General features: G+C 49.5%; 1 long non-coding RNA gene across 1 annotated transcript; it reads right to left on the bottom strand.

The window, feature by feature from the left end:
- Positions 1–421: 421 nt before the first annotated feature.
- LOC125175277 (uncharacterized) lies at positions 422–12164 on the bottom strand. Its single transcript, XR_007155735.1, has 4 exons — positions 12030–12164; positions 11349–11724; positions 9365–9498; positions 422–1434 (listed from the first exon to the last, which is right to left on the bottom strand). It is a non-coding gene; the product is annotated as an uncharacterized LOC125175277 (long non-coding RNA).
- Positions 12165–14110: the final 1946 nt, after the last annotated feature.

The raw sequence follows: 14110 nt of genomic DNA, 5'->3' as shown, positions 1-14110 counted from the left end.
CTCATCTGACTCAACTTTTCTACAAAATAGGGTAACAACAACCTTTTTCGTGGGTTGCTAAGAAGATATTCGAGGGCCCAAAACCCTCTCTTCCCCAGCTCCACTGGAGGAAAACTAGATGCAACTGACTGAATGAGAACCTAGGTCAGAGGCCCAGAGAGGGAAGCTCCTTCCTTTTTCTGAAGGGAGGGTCAAGAGGTCAAAAGACTGAGAAACCAGGATAGAAAGGAAAGCCTCCCTGAGGCCCAGTCAAGGTAGACAGAGAGGTGGTATGGTCATTTGCCAGGAAAAGTACAAATTCTTCTGCACCGTCTGGATACTAAGTGCTTCCTAATCTCATAAAAATGTACAGGTTCTGCAATTATCTCAAAATAATAAGTTTATTCACAAGATGTATCAGTTAAGAATGTCTTCAGCTGCAAATATCAGAAAAGCCAACTAATTGTGTCTCTCCCCCCCTCCCCCAATAAATTGTGTCTTAAGCAAGCAGGTCATTTAATTACCTCACATAACAACAGGTTGGAAGGTAGCGGGGGTCTGGGGTTTGTTTAGTTCCTCCATAATGCCATGATGCGGGATCCATGTATCTGTGCTTCTCTTGACCTTTGTCTCATGGTCAAAGATGGGTGTCACAGCTCCAAATATCACACCCTCATAAAATAGTGTCCCAAACAGGAAGAGAAGGAAAGGTGTACAAGGGGCCATTTTTTCTTCTCTCATTTCTTCTTTTCAAGCAGACAAACTTTTCCAGAAGCCCCCTAAAGACTAGTCCTTTGTGTCTCATTGGTCAGAAGTAGACCACTCCTCAACCAGTCACTGGCAGAGGTATCTCTGGGCACATGGCTCCTTGAACAAGACCAAGGTCTGTTAGCAAAGACCGCAGGGTTATTCCCTCTTGAGGAGGCAACAAGAGCATCTTCCACAGGAAGAATTTCTAGAAACAGAATGAATCTTTCTATCCTTCTGAGCATAGCTGAGGGGTTGCACAATTATATAAACACATATAGTGTAATGGGAACAATGATAAATAATGTACATGACACAGGAGTCAGGCTAAGAAAGGAATCCATTCAATCAATGCAGGGCGGGGGTTCAGGGGTGACTAGAATAGTGGACACAGTCCATTACAGTGGAGCTGACAGACTCTTTGTCCTGAGGGTAGGAACAGGTCAGAGAAACCCTCACAGAATCTACGTCTGAACAGAGCACTGCCAAATGAGTAGGAGTTCCTAGGCAAACTGAGTTGGAGATGAGCAGACGCAACCCATGAAAAGCTATGTGTGTGCAGGTGAACAAATGGTTCAGTATTCCTAAAGGTTAAAGTTGAAGAACGGGCAACGTGTAAGACGAGGCCAGATCACGCAGGGTCCAGGAATGTGGATCATGAGGAATAGTCATTCAGTAGCCACCGAATAGCTTTAAGCAGGAGATTGACTGAAAGAAACAGCCTCTTGTAAATGATTAGGACATGACAACATGAAGGGATCTCAAAAACATTTTGCTAAGCAAAGAATACAAACCATATAATTTCATTTACATGAAGTCTATAGAAGAGTCAACATTCACCTCTGATGAAAGCAATCAGTGGAGTGATGGGCCACAGGACAGGGGCTGACTGAGAAGGATCACAAGGAACTTGAAGGGATGATAGAATTTTTCTGTATCTTTATCGTAGTGGTTACACAGATGTAATGTATTCATTAAAATTTGTCAAACTGTATGCTTAAAATATGTGCATTTTATTGTATGTAAATTATACCTCAACGTTAAAAAAAAAGTATTGGTGGGGTGCCTGGGCGGCTCAGTCGGTTAAGTGTCTGACTGTTTCAGCTCAGGTCATGATCCCACTGCTAGTGAGTTCAAGCCCTGCATCAGGCTCTATGCTGACAGTGAGGACCCTGCTTGGATCCTCTGTCTCCCCTTCTCTCTGCCCTTCCCCTGCACATGTGCCTGCGCACGCTCTCTCTCCCTCTCAAAAATAAACACCTTAATTAATTGATTGATCGATTAAAAGTATTGGTGAAAAGTATCCCGGTGGGTGGATTCTAGGAGGATCTGGGGGTAGGGAGGCCCTGTGAAGGCTGTGGGCACAGTCTAGAAGGAAGACCCCAGGGCCTGCACTGAGGCAGGGAGTGGGAGCAGAGGAGGGGGGCTGAGGGGAAGAACGAGGCTGTTTGAGGCACTGGATTTGAGAGGGTCACAGGAGGGAACGAGAAGACTTCCCTTCTTGTTATTCCAGCTTCTTGCTAGGAAGAAGAGCATTAGTCACTGAGACAGACTCCAAGGGAGTAAGGAGGAGTGAGCCCAGATGTGGAAACACTTGAGCTAGTGATGGGGATGTCTTCGGGACATGGCTATGTGTGGATTTAAATTTCAGGGAAGGGGATGGGCCGGAGAGAGTTTGGTTCTCAAACGTATGGAACGTGGTCATCCGAAAGGACCAAACTGCATGGGAAGAGGTGGGAAGAGGCAGGAGGCAGAGAGCCCTGGGGAGTTCCAACATCTAAGTACTAGTCAGAAGAAAAGGTTCTAGTTCAGGAAACTGTGAAGGACAAGTAAAACACAAGAAAAGGGCTGAGGTAGCAGATGTCATCACAGGGGCCAGAGGGAGGAAGGTCAAGGAGGAGAGAGTGGTCAGTTGTATTAAATGCCTCAGAAATGTCCAATAGACTCAGAGAGATGTATGGATAAATCTGAGACCCACACACATGGGTATAACAGGCGGTGTTCAGACTCCCATGTCCTGACTCTTGAATCAGGGCTTCCTATAGCCTTTGGATCACTGGGCTCCAAAGGAACAAGGAAAATGCAGGAAAATTAGGGCACCTGGCTGGCTCAGTCAGTGGAGCGTGGGACTCCTGAGCTCAGGGTTATGGGCTTGAGTCCCACGTTGGGTGTGGAGATTATTAAAAATAAAATGAAAGAAAGAAAGAAAGAGAGAGAGAGAGAAAGAAAGGAAGGAAGAAAGAAAGGGGAGGGAGGAAGAAAGAAAAGAAAAGGAAATGCAGGAAAATCTACAAAGGCCCCTCCTCATTTTTTTTCAGTCAGCACTACCCATGGAGCCTCCATGTCTGAATTGTGGCTCCCTAGAGCAGTGGAGTACCATGTAGCAGTTTTAAATAAGAAGGGGGACCCGTATGTACTTCTGAAAGACGCCCACATGGCTGACTACATGTTTTGTTAAAGGAAATTATGCATCTGGGAGGATGAACATCAACATGTCACCAAGGTTAATTCCGAATGGTGGGATCACATTTGATTTTTGAAACTGCTTTTAAATGTTTGCTAATCTGTATTTTCCATTTTTTTTTTAACATAAAAGAATTTAATCTAGAGTGTAGAGGGTGTTTAGCTGGATCCCGGGGGAGAAGAGAACAGCCCCATCTCGGCAGTGGGATGTTCAAAAAGGGGTTCATGGGTTCCCACTGTCATAGCCACTATGAAAGGCAAGGGATGAGGTCCCAAGCTCCTCTCAGGGATGCAGGGACACTGGTCAGCCAGGCTGAGTGCAGAAAGTCATCACTAGGGAGGCAAGTCTGAAGACCACAGCAGAGGCCTCGGAGCGCTGGGCCCCCTGCAAGATCCACCCAGACAGTGGGACCTGGGAAGACTACGGGCCCTCACAGAGTACAAAGGCTCCCCCTGCCCCACATGGCCCATCCTAGACATCCCTCTCTGCCTCTGCATATCCTGTTCCACCTGGAATGCCCTTCTGTATCCCGGTTCTTGGCAAACATCTTGCTAACTCCAAAGACCCCGCTCTAGTATGGCGCACAGCATACCGTGCACACGCCAGTGTCTTCATGCCTCACAACTGCCACTTCTATGTAGTTGCCCTGATTTCAGGTCTGTGTACCATACTAGCCGGTGTGCCCCCAGGTCGTCCTCACCCCGACTCTCAGGAAGACCCATCTACCCTGTGAACCCGCAGCTGTCAGGGCCCCAGACAAAAATAGAAATTCTAGAGGGAATGAGGGAGTCTGAGAATGAACAAATGGGTCCTTGCACAGGGAAAACCCTCCACGTTAACCAAACACTCCTGGTAAGCGTCCACACCCAAAGTCGGGCACCAGCCACCCGATCCAGGTGCTAGTCCCCTCCCCCTGTGCTTACCCCAGTATGTGTCCTGGGGAGCAGGTGCCAATTAGGTATGACACACACACTAAAGCTGCTGGAGAAAGGAAGGGCATAGGAGAAAGGTGACCACTGCCTGAGAGAAAGGGAGGAAAAACAGGAACTCAGGCAAGATGCAGAAATTGGCCCTTTCTAAAAGCTTTCCGCACCAAGCTTTGGGAGCCAAGATGAAAAGCACAAATACTGAGTTTAAGAACCAAAGGCACTCTCTAAGGAGAATTGGACATTTCCACATAAGGCAACAAAATTAGGAGAAGAGAATGAAACTCTCCTGATGCATAAACCAGCTAAAGGAGGCCCGGAGATTACTTGCTAGTTATGCAGCAAGCTTCCCAGAGAGCTAAAATGAAAATGGCCGTGCCAAAGAAAGTGGAAATCAGGCCAGGTTACGAAGGAGGGGCACATACAAAAAAAATAACAAAAGCCTGCGCAGATAAAATCAGAAGAGTCGTTCAGAGAAAGAAATGAGATACAACTTGCACAAGGCGGCAAAAGAATGAGAAAAACATTTTCTAACTATAACAGGCCAACGAAAGGGGATAAGGAGATTGCTGGCTCCTTTTGAGTGGGGAGAGAAAGCCTATAAGCAATGACACTAAAAAAGCAGAGGCTTTTATTTTTTTTCTTAGCCTAAAAAGGTCAGCTGTGATCTGAAAACTGAAAGAGGCACCGCATGGGATCATGAGAAGGCAGGAAGCCAAGAGGGAAAGAACTTGTGTATTCACATCCACAGGCCCTGATGACTTACATGCTTAGGTACTTAAGGAATTGGCCCAAGGTGGAGTCAGCTCACTAGCTCTCGCTCTGAGGGGATTTATGGAGAACTGGTGAGGAGCCTGGAGACCGAGGGAGACCCAGGCAGCCTGTCCTTGCCTCTTTTTAAACGTGGGGGAAAGCAGATGTCTCTGGAAGTGCGTGGCCCATCAGCCGAGCTGCTATAATAGAAAACTACTGGGACACGTCGTCAAAAAATCAATCTGCAAACACTAGGTCATAAGGAATTAGGTAATAACCAGCACTGCTTTCCAAAGAACACATTCTGTCAGAGTAATCCAATTTCCTTCCAGGACAGAGTGATGGGCCTGGTAAATCAGGAACGGCAAGAGACACATCATCGTCCTTAACTTAAAGAACACGGCATTTAATTTCATCTTCTATGAGAAACCTCAAAAGAAAACCTGGGGAAACGGGGTCAACAATTGGGCTTTCTGGGTTTGGACAAACGACAAGAGGTTGAAGGGTTAACCCAAATAGCAGTTCTTTATATTCTATGTAGTGTAGACGGATTAAAATGGGCAGAGGTAGGGGTGGGCGGTAGCAGGCGTTGGAAGGTGAGGGGTGGCGATCAGGGGCGGTGATCATGGTGGAGTTGGTCCCGGTGTTCCCGGAAGTGGTGAGGTGACGGTGGAGGAGTTGAAGGTGATGATGCTGGTGGAGGTGGAAATATGGTCATGGTAGGGGTGGTCGTGGTAATGGATGTAGTGATTGGCCATGGAGATGGAGGTCACGGTTGAAACAGAGATGGAAATGCTAATAGCAGTGGGGGTGGAGGTGGTTGTTATAATGGAGATATTGATAGTGGAGGGGATAGAGGTGATGGTGGTTGTGGTGTTGACAGAGGTGACAATGGTGGTGGTCATGGAAATAGCAACCAAACCTAGACCAGACGTAGTAAATCTGAGTTTCACAGCCATGCTGTTTTTAGCCTTTAATTGACACCCACAATAGGCTGTTCTTTCCACATCTTTGCTGAAAGAAGCTGGCACAAGACCCTAGGCCATTCTGGGTTCAGCCCCACTCTGACCACCTCACTATTACCCCATTAGTCCTGGGGCAACGAGCCCCCTCTTCCCAGATAGGATGGGTGACCACAGACCCTAAGAGGCCGGTGTGAGGGGAGGATTTCCTCCAGCCCAAAGAGGTGGGCACAGCCTGAGATTCCCTGCCCCCTCCCCCTGCAAGGAGAGGAAAGACTTCTAAGGCCAAGTGGAGGCAGGCTGCCCGTGCCCAAGAGCCCCCCCTGCCCAGGAAACTGTGCAAGCTAGGGTCTGGGCGGGACTTTTGCGGGTTCTGACTTTCACACCTTTTTTGAATCTGAGTTCGATTACTGTAGGCCAACGACTAGGGGTTGGGAACAGTGGGCTAAAGACCTCCCTCCACTTTGGTTTCTGCCAGGATGTGGCTGTTCTGTTGACTGGAAATAAAATTAAAAAAACTCCAGGTCTGTGGGGCAGTGTGCCTCTGGAGTCCCGGGGGCTGCAAGAGAGGTGGGTTGCTGGAGTCGGCATAGGCTTCGTGGCGTGTATGGTGCGAGAGGGGGTTGCCAGCAGGGGCTGGACTCCCTGAAAACATTCTCGAGTCTGCAAACTCGGCTCCAGATTGAAAAAAAAAATTCTTGCCTACCTCCTTGCTGTCTGTAGGACCCTAACTGGCTGTGTGACCTTGGGAAGGCCTTTGAGCCAATTTGGGATTCATGATGTTCTCTTATATATAAGAGAACTAGCAAGTTGGATGAGATAATCCTTATATTTTCAACTATAGGTCTAGTACCCTAAATGTACTTCACACCTCAGCTCTGTCCCCAAGCCCACCCTGCCCAACCCTCTCAAGGCCCAGCTCAAAGCCACTGCCACTTTTCTTTTTTTAAAGTAAGCTCTCTACTCAAGGTGGGGCTTGAACTCACGACCCAAAGATCAAGAGGCACAGACTCTACTGACCGAACTAGCCAGGTGCCCCTCCAAGTCACTTCTGTCACAAAGCCCACCTGTACCCAGCAGGCACAAGTGACCAACCTCTTCCTCTGTTACACCCTGTAGGTTTTTCCTACCCTCTGTCTTGAACTGTCAGACAGGAGGGTGCCAGGCTCAGTGCCTTCACCAGCTTGTCTGGACCTCATAGGCTTAAACCTCCTTCATCTCCTGTCCCTCTCAGCACCAGCACGCATCTGGCACACAGGATACTGCAAGCATAAAGGGCAAGTGAATTTTCCACCTGAAGAAACTGAGACCCCAAGTGACCACATGACTGAGACTAGAACCCAGATCTGTCCCCAGCACATTGGCAGACATGACGCCATAGTAAAGAGCTCACGCCACAGTGGTCCTTGCACGGAGTCTCCCAAACTTGTGAATGAACAGACCTCTTAAAAGGGAAGGTAATTCTCACAGATCCCATCTGCAAGCTCCCAGCAGCTCCCAGCAGCTCCCAGCAGCTCCCAGGCCCATGTTGGTGCACACCAACTGAAGGAACTGAAATCCTAGTCCATGAAAATGTTTAACTTCAGAGCCCTGTCCTTATAATTGCTAAAATATTTTAATACCAGTGGAATCCAAATTTTAAAAGTATTCAGAGAACTTATTCTGAGGATAGATACCCTAGTTTGTGACACACTGTCCTAGCTAACAAACTAATTCCCAGAAAGGTGTGAATGACATATACCCTCTTCACTGTTGCTAGGTCCCAGGGTACTTTGCATTTTACATGTACCTTTGGATCATGTGGCCCAGTAAGGTGAAAAGGCAGTCTTTGGGTCACCCAGAATGGTAGGAGGCTCTCGGAACCCTTTAAAAGCTTGTCTAGGACAGCAGTTTATGCTAATATGCAGGTTGGTCATGTATATGCGGTGGGGGTATAGAAGGGGAATGGGGAAGGGGAGAGTTTCCAGGTTCTGGTTATAGGAAAAGTATGGCATGCTCAGATTCCCCTTCCAAACTGCCACTCTGTGTCCTGGTCAGCCCTGCTGATGAGGGAGTGCCTTTCGCAGCACTGCATGTGGCTCCCTGCCCGCACGTACCCCACAACCACACACACACACACACACACGCACACACACACACACACACACACACACACACACATTCTCCCTCCAAGCTGCACTCACATGTGCTCTCACCTCTACAGAGATGAGGCAAAGCCTCTAATCCCCAGAGAGGACCAGGAGTCTAGGAGATGTGCTTTGTTCTGAGACTTGCCATGTAACCTTGGGCAAGTACCCTCTCTGACCCTCCATTTCTCCATCTATGATGAGAGATTCAGATTGGATGGTTTCAGAGATCCTTCCAGCCCTGGCTGTTCTGTGGTCGTGTGATTTCTCCTCTCCTTACATTGTGAAAGGCCCTGGGGTGATGTGGAAGGGGCAGGAGGTTTTGATTCATATGGATCTGTGTGTAAATTCTAGCTCAAATTCTTTTTAGCTGCGTGATCTTAACCAATGTATTCAGCTTCTCTGAACTTCACCTTCTCATCTTTATATTAAGGGTAACACTTACTATTACATACGCTACTTGTAAGCATCAGAGACAAAAACAGTATGCCTGGTCTGCTCTCAATTAATGGTGGTTATTATTATATTAGCTAATGAAGGCCATAAAAAGTCATATGTGGTGGTTGGAAGCATGGACTCTGAAGCCCTGTGGCCTGAGTTCCAATCCCACCTAGCCACTTTAAATAAAAAAAAATTTTTTTTAATGTTTATTTTTGACAGAGAGAGAGACAGAGCATGAATAGGGGAGGGGCTGAAAGAGAGGGAGACACAGAATCCGAAGGAGGTTCCAAGCTCTGAGCTGTCAGCACAGAGCCCGATGCGGGGCTCAAACTCACAGGCCGCGAGATCATGACCTGAGCTAAAGTCGGAAGCTTAACTGACTGAGCCACCCAAGTGCCCCCCACCTAGCCACTTTTAGGCTGTGTGACCTTGGATAAGGAACTTAACTCTATGTTTCCATGTCCTCATCTGTACAGTGGGGATCATAATTATACCTATCTCATAGAATTGTTGCAAGTATAAAATTATTTGATAAACTGAAACACTTAGAGCAATGTCATACAATAAGCACTCAAAAAAAAATATCAGCTATGGTATTATGAACAGGCTGGGGACAGAAGTCCATATGGATCTGGGGAGGGTACCGCCAGCACTTTATATCTACTCCCTCCCCACCTTTGTTGAGTCTGGAGTCCCATTCTTTTCCCATCATTCACCTCCCCAGCCTGAGGCTCTCCCAGCTTTCATTTCGCACCCACAACCCAGTAACCCTCATCTTCCCTGTGCCCTCCCTGGAACCTGCCCTCCTCTGCCCCACGTGGCCTGTTTGCCTTCACCAGTGGGTGTCTATCTGGCTGCTGGCCATGAGACCCTAGATACCCAGACCTCACCCAGAGCTCTGGGGGTCCTGATCGACCCGGAGCATAGGAATGTGCACAGAGAAAGCAATTCCACTGCTTCCCTTACCTAGATCCTGAGAGCATTCATTCACTGGCATTAAGTTCTTCCTCAGGGCTGCCCTAAATTTGCTACTCATTCTTGAGCTCTTCTTCAGGTCTTCACAAACGATGCTTTCTTCTGCTAACGGGCCTGTGGCTGAGCTGTATAGACTCAGGAAAATAGAAATGAAAACCAAAGTGAAAAACTCTTTTTGTCCCACTAGATTGGCAAATCTGTATATATTCTATGATACCCAGTGGCAGGAATGTGAAAGAATGAGCACGCTCATATTTTGATGGAGGGAGTATGAATTGATATAGCCTCTTTGGAGGGAGGTTTAGTACTAACTGTAAGAATTTAAAACAAGCATATTCGTGGGGCACCTGGGTGGCTCAGTCAGTTAAGCGTCCGACTTCGGCTCAGGTCATGATCTTGCAGTTTGTGAGTTTGAGCCCTGCGTCGGGCTGTGTGCTGACAGCTCAGAGCCTGGAGCCTCCTTCGGATTCTGTGTCTCCGTCTCTCTCTGCCCCTCCCCCACTTGTGCTCTATCAAAAATATATAAAATGTAAAAAAAATAAAATTAAAATGAGCATATTCTTGACCCAATGATGCCACTTCTAGGAACTTATCCTATAGAGCTGCCCAAATGCAGGATTAAAGGAGAACAGCATTACAATGTGTGGATCCAGGAAGAGAACATAATTGGGGCTAGTTCTGCAATCTACTAATGGTACTTATGTCGATAACTGTTCCCAAATCACTGGTCTCTGAATAATAAAGCTATAGAAATACTTCTGTTTGCACAAAGATATTCTTACGAGAATAGATGTGCACTATAGAACTGTTGTGACTGCAAGACTTTGGAGTCAATATAAATGTCCAGAGGGAGGGGACTAGATAAATAATAAGTGGAATATCTATATAAAGGAATACTATACAACTTTAAAAAAGTATATAGACATATATATATATATGCATGGAAATATTAGGAGAAAAAATAACACGTTGCAGGACAACATATATGGTTTGATCTCATTTAGGGAAAGAAAAAAAACAAAAACAAAAATCCCCACCCTTTCCCCCTCCTCTCAGCTGGGTGGAGGCTTCCTGCTAAGTTCAGGCTGGCTCAGGACAGGCTGCCCTGGGTCAAAAGCCCAGCCTCTTCCTTCCAGCCAAATGGGTCAGTGCCCCAGGATGGCCACACCTGGGGAAGGAAGCACTGCTGAGGCCCCAGGGTCAGGTCTCTTGCCCCATGGAGCACAATAGAAGCAGCCTCCATTCTAAAGCAGACAGACCTGGGTTCAAATCATGTTCATCAATTACCAGCTGAGTGACCTTAGGCAAGTTTCCTCACCACTCTGAGCCTACATTTCCCCATTTATAAACTGGGATGCTAACACCTGCTGCACTCTGTAATGGGAATTAAATGAGGCAATGTATAGACGGATGCAAGACCATCTCAGTAAATGCTGGCCCTCTCCCATCCCCACAAAAGCTTCTTTTACACTGCTTTCAAATTCCTGCAACCCAGCCTCAGCTGTGACCCTGCTCATCAGCACTTCCGCCACCCCCACTCTACTCCTGATCCGGTCTCCATAGTGGACTCTTCCTAGGTCCACTTACTCCTCACTCAGTGACAACACTGAGGCCTCCTCCAACAATGAGTTGAATAAGACCAATGAAGACTTCCCTCAGGGTTGAAATATCCTCTCCTACCCTCCCCCAAATGTGTCTCCTGTTCTTCCGACATGTGCCCTAGCTCTCAACCCTCACCGGCCTTCAGGACATGACCCCATCAGTCATCTCCCCTTTCACATGGCCATCCCTCCCTGCCACCCCAACCTTATGATTAAGCTCAGGTGGGTGCCACCATAAAACACCCATTTCTCTACCCTGCTCCCCACCCCATCTCCCTGTCTTCTTTAACCACAGTGTCACCTCCTTCTGCCTTCCTGCCATCTATTCGGGGACTTTTGTTCAGCCTCCCTCCCCTGGCCCGCCTCATTTTCACCTCTGGGCAACGGTGGAGACAGCCATAGACCCCTGGAAACGTGCTCCTGGCTTTTGCGACTCCGATGCTCTGCACCAGCCAGGATTCTTCTTTCTGCCACACACCTCACTCCTCCTGCAACCCATCTCCCCTCTATCCTCCGGGAGCAACCTGACCGCCAGATTTCCTCTCTTCTCTGAATGATTGAGCTTGGGAAAAAAACGTGACCCGAGTTGCCGGTTTTTCAGAGAAAACTGAAGTCCCCAAGTAACTTCCCCAAAGCCACACAGCGGGTGAGCAGTAGAGCCGGGTAGTCTTTAATCGTGGAATCAAGTGCTTCCGGAAGTTTCTGGCTCTCCGGAACTTCTTCCCTTCAATTCTACACACTTTCTCGGCCCTAGAAAAGTTCAGCCAGGTGCATATTAGCATAAAAACGTCCCTAATTAGTCTCCATTTCCGCCCGGGTGGGTCAACCCAGCCGCCAGGATCCCAGCCTCTGGCCCGGCACCCCTTCCCAGCCTCCCCGGTGCCCAGGAATCTCCGAGCACCTGCCCGGAGAGTGGGCGGGTGGCGAGCGCTGAGGCCCGGCCCCTGCAGCACACTGGGCCGGCCTGGCCCGGGACGCCCACCTCCAGCCCCTCGCCCCCCGCTGCCAGGAGCACGCGGCGCGCTCCGCCTGAGCGTGGGAGGGGTTGGATTGACCTTGGCAAGAAGCAGCGAAGCCCTCAAAGGCCCCGGCCCCTCGCGGCCGCTCCGGCGCCGGGGCTCCAGTTTCTGCTGCCACCATCTCTGTTTCTCGTCCAGCCAGGGCCCGGGGGAGGGGTGCTGGGAGGAGCCCGGCCCGACCCCCGGCAGCAGCGCTCGGCTGCCGGAGACGAGATCTGATGAGAATGTCTTCCTGCAAATTAAGCCTTCTCGGGACTCTCCATCCGGTGCCGGCAGCAAGCCCGGCGCGCGGGGAGCCAGGCTTGGGGGGCGGCGGAGGGGCCGGCGCGGGCGCAGCAGCGGCCAGGGCTCAGCACCCCACCCTCTGTCCCCGCCCCCTCCCGCCTGCACTCGGGGTCGGAGCGTGGAGCCCACCTACCACAGCTCCCTGAAAGAGGGCAGCTGTGCCTCTCTCCTCTGCCCCGCTCGGGCCACCGAAGGTGTTCAAGCACCCTGTCTCCTACCCTTTACCCGAGGAGAGAAACCCTCCTGGGTTCCGGTCCTGGCCCCAACCCCAAGCTAGCCGTGGTACTCGGACAGTTGCTTCTCCCTTTCCCCAGGCGTAAATCAGGGGCAAGAGCACCCTTTGCCTTCCGCTCTGGTGAGGATTCATGATCCCGCATGCGAAGGACCCGCCACAGTGCCCAGTACAGAGTGAGCCTAGGGTCCTACCCGGCTTCAAGCCCTGGAGCTCTGGGACCTCCTCCCACCTCCATTGTTTGCACGTTAGCTATCTGCGTTTTTCTGTGCAAGGGAAGCTAAGTAGAAGAGTCTGCAAGGAGTGTGAGAATTTCAGGTGTATTTGGGAAAATAAGAGGTAGAATTTTGGAACACATTGCCATCCTAGAAAAATACTAGACTCCGAGATTTTCTCCAGGAAAACAAAAAGCGATAATGAAAGATCTTCACCTTTCTTTGGCTGTGAACCTATGGGCGATAAATCTCATTGTTGTTTAATAACTTACTTTTATCCCCCATTTTACAGAGAGGGAACGGATTCCTCAAGATTACACAAGTGTTTAAACAACGGAGTTCCCAGTTGAACACAGCTCCTCTCATTCCAAGTCCTGTGCTCTTTGCTATTCCATGTCTTTGGACATGACTATTTTGTACTATTTATAGTTTCCGTACTTATCACGTTTTTCCTTAGTATTGGCGAATTAAAAAAAAAAAAAAAGACTCCAACCTGTTTTAACTGTGCTAAAAGGAAGACAAAAAGCAAAGTGGGTGTCTATACTTGCATCTGGGTTCAAAATACGTGACAGGGTGTTGGGGTGGGGTCCGGTGAGCAGAGTGGCAGGGAAGTGGAGATCCCAGGAGCCAGAGTGGCAGGGCATCTAGAGAAGCCGCTGGGGATCCCCTCTGGCTCTATGAAGAGTTGGTGCCTCAAACCCAGCTCTCCCACTCTTCCCACACTGGGGATCCAGGTCAGTCGCAAGTGCCCAGCCCCAGGCCAGCACAGCCCTGCAGTGGGAAGGATGCTTGGCCCAGAGGTGGCTCAGCACTCCCCTGCTCCCCCTTGGGGATGTCTGCCCGGCAGCCAGGGCGGGATGCACCTCTGGGAGGACAGACAGAGAGGCATTCAGGGGTTTAGACAGGGAGAGACAAAGGTGGGGAGGAAGCAATGGAATGAGAGGGAGAGACAGGAACCCAGAGGAGGAACAAGGAAGCTATTCAGAGTTAAGAGAGGGGAGGCCGCCGGGGAGAGAAAAGATGGAGAAAGAGGGGAGAAAAGAGAGACAGACAAGCAAAGGGGTGGTGGGCAGAGGGGGAGAGTGAAGGAGTAACAAAGATGGGCAGAAAGGAGACAAAAGAGAGGAGAGAAAAGGAGAAGCAGAGGAGACAGGGAGAGGCGACAAAAAAGAGGAGAGGAGAAAGGAAGGAGGCAGGAGGGGAGGGAAGGAGAGGGAGAGGAGACGCTGGCGGGCGGGGGACGGTGAGGCCGCGGGAAGCGCTGGGAGAAGGAGAGGGAGACAGTGAGCTCGACGCGTAGGGCTGCGGGGCCGGTGGGTGGGACCGAGTGCTAAGCCTTTTCTTTCTCTTTTTGGGGTGGGCGGCGGATCTCCGCCGAGATAACC

This window comes from Prionailurus viverrinus, chromosome C2 (genome assembly GCF_022837055.1).
Source record: "Prionailurus viverrinus isolate Anna chromosome C2, UM_Priviv_1.0, whole genome shotgun sequence".
NCBI classification, from domain to species: domain Eukaryota; kingdom Metazoa; phylum Chordata; class Mammalia; order Carnivora; family Felidae; genus Prionailurus; species Prionailurus viverrinus.
Note: the sequence above shows the minus strand (reverse complement) of the source record. Positions and strands in the feature narration are given on the sequence as shown.